This window comes from Galeopterus variegatus, unplaced genomic scaffold (genome assembly GCF_000696425.1).
Source record: "Galeopterus variegatus unplaced genomic scaffold, G_variegatus-3.0.2 Scaffold14807, whole genome shotgun sequence".
Taxonomy (NCBI): Eukaryota; Metazoa; Chordata; class Mammalia; order Dermoptera; family Cynocephalidae; genus Galeopterus; species Galeopterus variegatus.
The window spans coordinates 14,781-23,867 of NW_007740918.1; positions in this window are offsets into that span (position 1 = coordinate 14,781).

Here is a 9,087-nt window from a genome sequence, read left to right on the forward strand (position 1 = left end):
TACATGGAGGAAAAAAATTTTCATTATCCATCTTTCTATAAGGGATCAAAATCCTTCCAGGAAGCCCTGTCTAGCCCTCATCCCAGTTACACCTCATTTCTGAGCTGGCCACTTGTGCCCCTAAACCTTAGTAGTGCCCAGGAGTGGGGGAGGCTCATGTGTCCTTGCCTTGCACAGCCAGAAAACCTGGTGCCCTATAAGCAATAAAAGAAGAGGGGTGGCGATGTGTAGGTGCTAAGAGCTTTGCCACAGTTAAATCTCACCATGCTTCTAAGTTAGATGAGTAGGAGACATCCCAGAGCCGTCTTTATCTGAAGGAGTTGCAACAAGACAAGTCCTGTGTATGACGATGAAGTCACATTTCTAATTATCCTGATCATACTGTAGATTTATCAAATGTGGAAATTCCATGAATGTAAGGCCAGGAAAGGCCTTCAGGCACCAAAATAAATGAGGGAGAGATTTGGAATAGGGTCCTCGACCCAGGGCTAAGGCGAGTCTTGCACTGCCCGAGAGCTGCTGGCTCTGGCCCTGGGCTGTGGAGGAAGCCGCTGCTGTCCTGAGTGATGGGGCGGAGGATCTGGGAGGAAGCAAAGCCCTGCCCTTGGGACTGCCTGGCAGGGGATTCAGGGAAGGAAACTGCTCAGCACCCACAGCCCTGGTACTGTGGGACTCTGCTCACAGTGGGCTGTGTCTGACCATGTGAATATTTGAATATTCTCAATATTTGCTATTTTACTCTCTGGTCTCCAGAAACTACAACTTGCCAGTGGTGACCCTTCCACAAGGATCTGTGGAGTGAAGTCAATACTGTGGGGTCAGCAATGGGCTGGAGATTTGAGAGAAACATTGCGGCACCTCTGCAGACATGGCAACCATGAGCGAAGTAGGATGAAATGGTACCATGAACTCAGAACAAGAGGGGTACAAACACCCTGATATGCTTCATCTGTGACATAGACAAGTTGCCCTGGAGGTGCCCATTGAGGAAGAAGGAGGGGAGGGGTGCGACAGCAGAGCTGACCCCAGACTGCTCCCCTGAGAAGATGCCAGACCCTCAGAAGCTCCCAGGCAGAAACAGCTGGGTGGGATTTGTGCCCACGTGGTGACAGGAGGATCTGTACATGCCCCTGAAGGCAGCTTGGCTGCTGACGGCCAGAAGACATCCGTCCCAGACTCCCACTCCTGACCCGGGTAGGCATCATGTCAAGGGGCAGCGTGAGCCAGCAGGGTCTCAGAACCAGGCTTGATTCTTCTGGCTCCAGAATACGACACTGTTAATCCTCTGTTGCCCTGCAGGTGACAGTGACCCTGTCTCCTAAAACACAGGAGGGAGGCTAGAGACAAAGTCTCTGCAATGTCACCACTGGCATCTAAGTGGGCAATGAACATGAAAGTCTCTTAACTTTAATACTGAAAAAGTAGCTCAAATACTTTGGTGCAATTCTGGTCAGAAAGCAAAACAAGCTGAGAACCGCATCTTCAAGGAAGCACTTGTGTTTAATGCAAACATATTGAGGATGCAGACTCAGTCCTTCCTCACCAGAGAGTCAGAACAGCAGGCGGAGGAGCAGCTAAGCTGGTCTCAATGTCCGTGAGATGCCTCCTGAGCAGGATCTTGCTCAGAGAATTTTTGGGTGATATATTAGCGTGCTCGGACTGCCACACCTAAATACCGTAGACTGGGTGACAAAAACAACAAGTATTTATTTTTTTGCAGTTCTGGAAGCTGAAAAGTCCAAGATCAAAATCCAGCAGTGTTCACTTTCTTGTAAAGGCATTCCTTCTCTGTAGTCAGCCACCTTCTCACCATGTCTTTACATGGCCTTTCCATTGTGTGTCCTCAAAGGAAGGGTGTCAGAGCACCAGAGAGAGCCAGAGAGAGAGGGACAGAGAGAGAGAGAGAGAGAGAGAGAGAGAGAGAGAGAGAGAGAGAGACTGCTTTGTTCTCTACTCTCACAAGGATACTAATCCTATTGGATAAGGGTCCCACACTTATGACTTACTTTTCCTAAATTACCTCCCTCCTCAAAAGCCCCATTAGTAAATACAATCACGTCAGGGATTAGGGCTTCAATATGTGATTTGGGGGACACAGTTCCATTCATAGCAGATGAGTTTGGCCAAGACTGTGGGGAGGGGCAAGGCTGGGCTTCCAGCCTCAGAGCACAGAGCACAGAGTGGGTTTCCCCCAAAACTCAGCACACTGATGGCTCCTCTCACCTGCCCGGATCATGGCAGAGAACCCACTCAAGCTGTAGGAGCTCCCTGTTGATAACAAAACAGTATCACTCTTCCTTCCAAGTATTTCTAATATAAGGCATCTTTTATTTTTTGTTTTTATTATTTTTTGTTTGTTTATTGTGGTGTTTCTTTGCCATCTAATGGTAGCTTTTGAGATAGCATCTTAAGGCTTTTGTTTTTGCTTCTGTTTTTTAATTTGGGGTTTAAACGAGTTTTGACTGTAAATCCTTTCACCCACATTCATGAATGTCCTTTTCTTAAGTAAGGTAACATTTCTTTCTCCCTGGAATAAAAACTGGAATTTTTTTAACCATACTCAGTCAACTAAACTTTCACAGTACCAGCTCTTTGTAGACATACACCCCTCCCCTCCCCTCATCAGTTTCTCTCCCTAAGTGTACCCAGCACCAACTGTGTCCAGATTCAGAGGGGCACACACAGAAGAACTTGCTGTGGGTTTGCTTAAAGACGTGCTGTTTCAGACATTAACATGAAGAGGGAAGGACGCAGCCTAAGAAAGCAGTTAACTCTCTGGGGAGGAGCTGCCTCTATTCAGTGGAGCTCTAAACGTCTTCAGGGCCTGAGTCTTCAGCCCTCATGGAGGGTATGGAGAGTTCTTGACTTGAATGTGATCCACTTTTGCCTTCCATTTTACCCTTTCCACTCACTTTGGACAGAACAATTTGTGTGGGATATCTTTGTGGCAAAATTGCTCAAAATATAAAAGCACCTGTAATTTCATTTGTATTTTTTAAAAGTTCTAAACTTTCACAGTACCAGCTCTTTGTAGACATACACCCCTCCCCTCCCCTCATCAGTTTCTCTCCCTAAGTGTACCCAGCACCAACTGTGTCCAGATTCAGAGGGGCACACACAGAAGAACTTGCTGTGGGTTTGCTTAAAGACGTGCTGTTTCTCACATTATCATGCAGAGGGAAGGACACAGCCTAAGAAAGCAGTTAACTCCCTGGGGAGGAGCTGCCTCTATTCAGTGGAGCTCTAAATGTCTTCAGGGCCTGAGTCTTCAGCCCACATGGAGGGTATGGAGAGTTCTTGACTTGAATGTGATCCACTTTTGCCTTCCATTTTACCCTTTCCACTCACTTTGGACAGAACAATATGCATGGGATGTCTTTGTGGCAAAATTGCTCAAAATATAAAAGCACCTGCAATTTCATTTGTATTTTTTAAAAGTTCATGAGTTATTTTTACATGTAAAAAAATTGTATTTTGTATGTAAACCAATTTTCTGAGCACATCTTAGCTCAGGATATGTAAGATGTCCCTGCATTATGAATATAATATCCAAGTGTCTCTGTGATCTGGAGACACAAAATTAAATTCTTTGTGTGCCTCTTGTTTGGCCTCATTTACTGCTGTGGGATATTAGAGTGTCACACTTTTCAACCTACTTGCACACTTTTCAACCTACCTCTTGCACATGTCTCAGGACAAGTTGTAGGGACTCAGGGTGTCTCCTCCTAATACAGTACAGTGGTTAACAGGCCAGTGGGGTCTCAGAAGGCTCCATATAAACAAATGCTGGCTTGCCTCTGCTTAGTTCATCTGATTGTCTGGAGTTGCAGTGGTTAACTCAGCAACTGCTTAGATTAGAAAACAGAACAAGTCTCCCCACCCAATCTATGAAAGAACAGAAATTTAAGTGACCACTCTGCAGACATCTGGCTGGCTTTGGGGTGACCTCAGTTTCAGACTGCAGAAAGGAGCCCTGTACATGGAGCAGCATCAATATTCCATTCAACCCAGCTTCAGCTTCTGTGGGACCAGACACATCACCAATCCCCTCCACCACCTCCTCAAAGCACCTTGAGGTGTAGGCCCCCCATACCTGAGCAGACATGGCAGATAACTATGTGTTGAACCTCATTCCCCTTGACCTTAGGTTTAGAAGCAACAGATTCTGTGGACACTCCAAAATGAGCTTTCCTTCCCGGATCCCCTGCCTCCTGGTGATGGGTTGTCAGGGTATTAGCACATTTCCCACTGTGTATCATGAGCTGGAACTTTAGCCTTTGACACAGAGATAATGTGCTCAAAAGAGGTCTGCAAATGGCAGTGTAATATGTAGAGTTATTTTGACTATATCTTATTAGGAAACTGAAGCTCAGAATCTAAGGCTAACAACAAGGCAGAGAGACAAACAGCCTTAAACCTGTCTCCCTGAAGGCCATGGAGCTCTCTCTCCATGTTCCCACCCCACGTCCACTCTCTCTTTAGAGTCTCATAGAGGCCCTGTTCAGATTATGCCAAATGGACTTGCCNTCCCCTGAACCCTTGTTATGCCACTAGAAGTTCTGCTCAGGTGTCTGAAAATTGGTGCTGGCTGGTGGCTGGGCACCTCAGTTTCTTCCATTTGGCCTCTCAACCTCCAGTAGGCTAGATTAGCTTTCTCATTTTTTAAGGGGAGAAGGAGGGAGCTGCAAGGTCTCTTGAGGCCTGGATTTCAAACGTGTTTTCAACATGTTTTATTGTTGAATGAAAATCCCAAGCATCAGTCTAGATGCAAGACAAGGGAATAAAGGCTCTACCTCTCAATGAAAGGAACGTGGGGCAATATTTTACAAATCTACTATAAGTATCTTGATTAATAAACTTACAATAACAAAGGTCAGAATGGGTGTAATACTCATATTTATTGAATGTCTATTATACACCATTATTGAACTAAGTTTTTACAAAGGAAATATGTTTTACTCCCATCTTCCAGTCGGAGGTACTAAGGTCAGAGAGAGGTGATGAGGCATGTCCAAGGCTATGCAGATATTAAGCCAGGATTCTAATCAGAAATCTGACATACAGCAGAGGGAGAGCAGTATGACAACACAGAGAAATTCTACACGCCAGCTGGCTGGAAAGATTCAGTGAGTGGCACTGGCTCCTGTGCTGACGGTAGTGTGACTCCACACACAGTTTCCTGAACATGTGGCTGTGCCTCTTAACACTATTTTGTAAGTTTACCAAACATTCCAAAGAAATTCAGTATGATTAATATGGCATTCTTCATAGCTAGGATTCAGAGAAAAAAGATGATATTTTATTTTAATGCAAAGACAATGACAATAAAACAAGAAAATAGGATAAAGGCAAAAGAGAAAACACTAGACGTAGGCCTTTGGGTAGGAGGGGTTGAGACTCAGTAGTGGAACACATGGGCCACCTCCATTCAGAAGAAAGAGACAAGCAGGAAAAGAAATGAGCAGTAGAAGTGACGCCTTGGTTACTCAAAGGAAGCCTAAGAGGAAACACGGAGTCTCCTTCCTGAGCTCCAGCAAGCAGAGGAAAAAAATCTCAATTAAAAAAAGTATGTACACACACACACACACACACAGAGACACACACACACACATATCAGAAGTGCTTATAAATGCTGCACGCTCAACACATTGCATCAGGCACCTTGTAACATGCAGAAAAGTCAATAATCCCAGACCCACAATGTTTTCAAACTGTTTTCCAATCTGACTGCTCTTATCCATCTCTATCTGCAACGTCCCACCATAGTGCAAAACCTCATCATCTTTCACCTGGACTATGGCCTTCACTTTCTCGAAAATCACCCAGCTTCTTCCTTTACTCCTTGTTCCTTGAATAAGTGACACAACCCTCAGACCCTAGGCTGAGGCTATATATATGTCAGAGTTCTAAGTTCTTTCTCCCCACACCCATAGCGTTTCTTAGGATTCCCTCTGACTCCTGCATGCTGGGAATTCAGATCCACCTTTCTGCTATCCTACCCCAGAATCTGGCACTAACTGCCTGGAAGCTTTTCTTTCTAAACCTTCAAAATGCAAACTCTGACAGAAACTTGGCTTGATCTGTCGGCTTCGTCTTCCCCATCCAAAAGAGCAGAGACTGGAGGGGAAAACTGAAAACACAATTTTGGTGTGGGGAGACTTCCTATAATCCCCAGATTCCATGTCTTCTCCAGCTGTCCTTGTCTCTTTCTTGACTGCAATTCTATTTTAATGTCCCTTTTGTGTACCAGGACTTAGAGAAAGTAGCTATGTGTTAAGGAAAGGAAGAGGTTGTTGCTTAGGATATAAAAAGGAAAATTACAAGAAGAAAAATGTGAAATTTATAATCTCTTCAAAATTGTTTGTGTTTGTCTCAACATGAGCATAACATGACCAAGATGCCAGGGGAGTACATCACTTATTATGAGTTTTTATTTCCCATAAATGCTTTAGATTGTACAAACACTCTCTCTCACACACACACACACACACATACACACATATGTGTGTGCACAATACTGTCTATCCTGTTCTAAAGAGCACATCTAAGGTCCGGCCAGGCTCTTAAATGTCTTTTGTGGATAAGTTAGAATAACTTCTCAAGCAAGGAAAAGAAACTAAAGAAACTATAGCAATGGCTTAAGCAATATCAAGGAGTTAGAAAGTTGGAACGTTTAGGGTTGATGCACCTGCTCAGTCATAGAAAATTCGACCCAGATTCTTTCTTTCTTCTTCCACACCTTCACCTCATTGGCTTTTCAATGCTGGTCTTCATGCCTCATAGTCTCAAGAAGGTCGCAATGGCTCTAGGCATCAAATCCTCCAAAAGCTGGTCCAGTAAGAAATACAGGGGACACCCTTCATCTTCCTTCTTTTTATTCTTCACAGAAACCCTGTCCCCCCCTCACTCCTCTTACATATTTATGAGCTGATCACATATGTCCCCTAATATCTGCTCCTGCCCTGGGCAAGAGGCTCAACTGTCCCTACCATAGACAGCATGACAGAGCTGGTGCCTTGTGAACCGTAAGTAGAGGGGAACTGCTGCTGGGTAGATGTTGAGAGCTTTGGCACATTTTAATTTTTGCTATGCTTATAAGTTAAATTGAATGAGAAAGAGAGGTCCCAAGGGCTTCATTGTGTAGCACAGGGGAGGGGGTGGCTGTAGGGGTTGGGCTTGGAACTGCCAGGCCCTGAGGATGATGCTGGAGTCAAATATCTAATTGTCCTGGTAACAATCTCAGAAGTACCACTTATGGAAATGTGGACTGTGAGTTTAGGACCACGTCAGGCTTCCAAGTACTGGAATAAATGGGGGAGAGCTTTGGAATGGGGTCCTCAGTCCAGGATAAGGTCTGGCTTGCACTGCCCTAGAGCTGCCGGCTCTGGCCCTGGGCTGTGGAGGAAGCAGCTTCTGTCCAGAGTGATGGGGCTGAGGACCTGGGAGGAATGAGAGGCCCTGCCTATGGGGCTGCCAAGCAGCAGATTTAGTGAAGGAAACTTCCCAACACCTATGGCCCTGAACCAGGCCGAGCTCCCAGCAGCCCAGGTGACAGTCTGAGAGAGCAGAACCTTAGAGCTGGGCCTGGACTCTGTGGGGCCGGCAGTTCTCAGCTCTGTTCTCACTGGTCTTGAGTGGCTGAGATCCTGCTGGAGCCACAGACAGAGGATCAGCAAATGTTCCCACTCCAGAGACTTTACTCAGCCAGATTTTGTTCTGGTTAGAAAGAAAAAGACTATATTCCATAGATAGATGGATGGATAGACTGACAGAGATATATAAAATATATAATATTTTAGGTATAAATTATATTTATATGTTACATATATACTATATATAATAAATTAATTTAATATGTAATTTATATATAAATAGATAAAACTTTAATTACTTATATAATATTTTAATTCTGATAAATTAAGCATGGACATTTAAAAGCAGCAATGGTCACCAATCTCATGGCTCTCTCCCCACTATAGAGCCTGAGTGTCATGAAGCCCAGGACCCATCTCCATGTCCCTGCTGGGGCCAGTAGTGACTTGTCCATTGCTGGGAATGCTGAGTGACCCGAGAGGCATCTGGGGACACAAAGCAGCAGGTGTAAAAGAGACAGGAATTGGGTCTAGGATTGAATGGAGAGACGTTTGTGTCCACAGCTCAGCGTGGGCAATTCATCCCTTGGTGGCTCCATCACACAGAGCAGCACACATGGCTCCGTAGCTGCATAGTCACAGGACAAACTACCTGATGGCCCGGTGGCAGACAGTTCTGACTGGTAGCAATGTGGGGTCTTGGTCCAGTTGTCATGGCTCACAAGGCTGCGAAACTGTTCACACTGTCTGTGTCTGTCCTTGTTCCAGCTTCCGAATATCTGTTAATTTACTCTCTGGTCTCCAGTAATCACAACTTGCCAGCAGTCACCCTTCCACAAGGATCAAAGGCGTGGAGTCAGAACTGTGGGGGCAGCAACAGGCAGGACGTGTGAGAGAAAAAATGTGGCAGCTCTGCAGAAGTGGCAGCCAAGTTTGAAGTAGCATGAATTGGCATCATGACCTCAGAGCAGGAGGGGCACAAACGCCCTGACACACTCCATCAGTGATGCAGAGGAGATGCCCTGGAGGTGTCCATGGAGAAGGAGGGAGGGGAGTGAGGGGAGGGGAGTGAAGGGAGGGCAGTGAGGGGAGAGGAGTGAGGTGACAGGAGGGGTGTGACTGCAGAGCTGTCTCCAGCCTTCTCCCCTGAAAAGACACCAGACCCTCAGCAGCCTCCAGGCAGGGGCAGCAGCTGGGGGAGGTTTGTGCAGGAATGGTGACAGGAGAAGGTGCACATGCCCTAAAAGGCAGTTCGGCTTCTGATGACCAGATGACATTTATCCCAGACCCCCGCCCTTGACCCAGGAAGGCTTTGTGTCCTCGAGGCAGCATGAGCCAGCAGGGGCTCAGAACCAGGCTGGGTACTGTTGGTGCCAGGCTAAGACACTGCTAATATTCTGGTTCCCTGCAGGTGATGTGAGTCTCTTTCCGGGAACACAGTGTGGAGGCTGGTTATGGGGCCCACCATACATCCCCTCTGGCATCTAAGTGGACA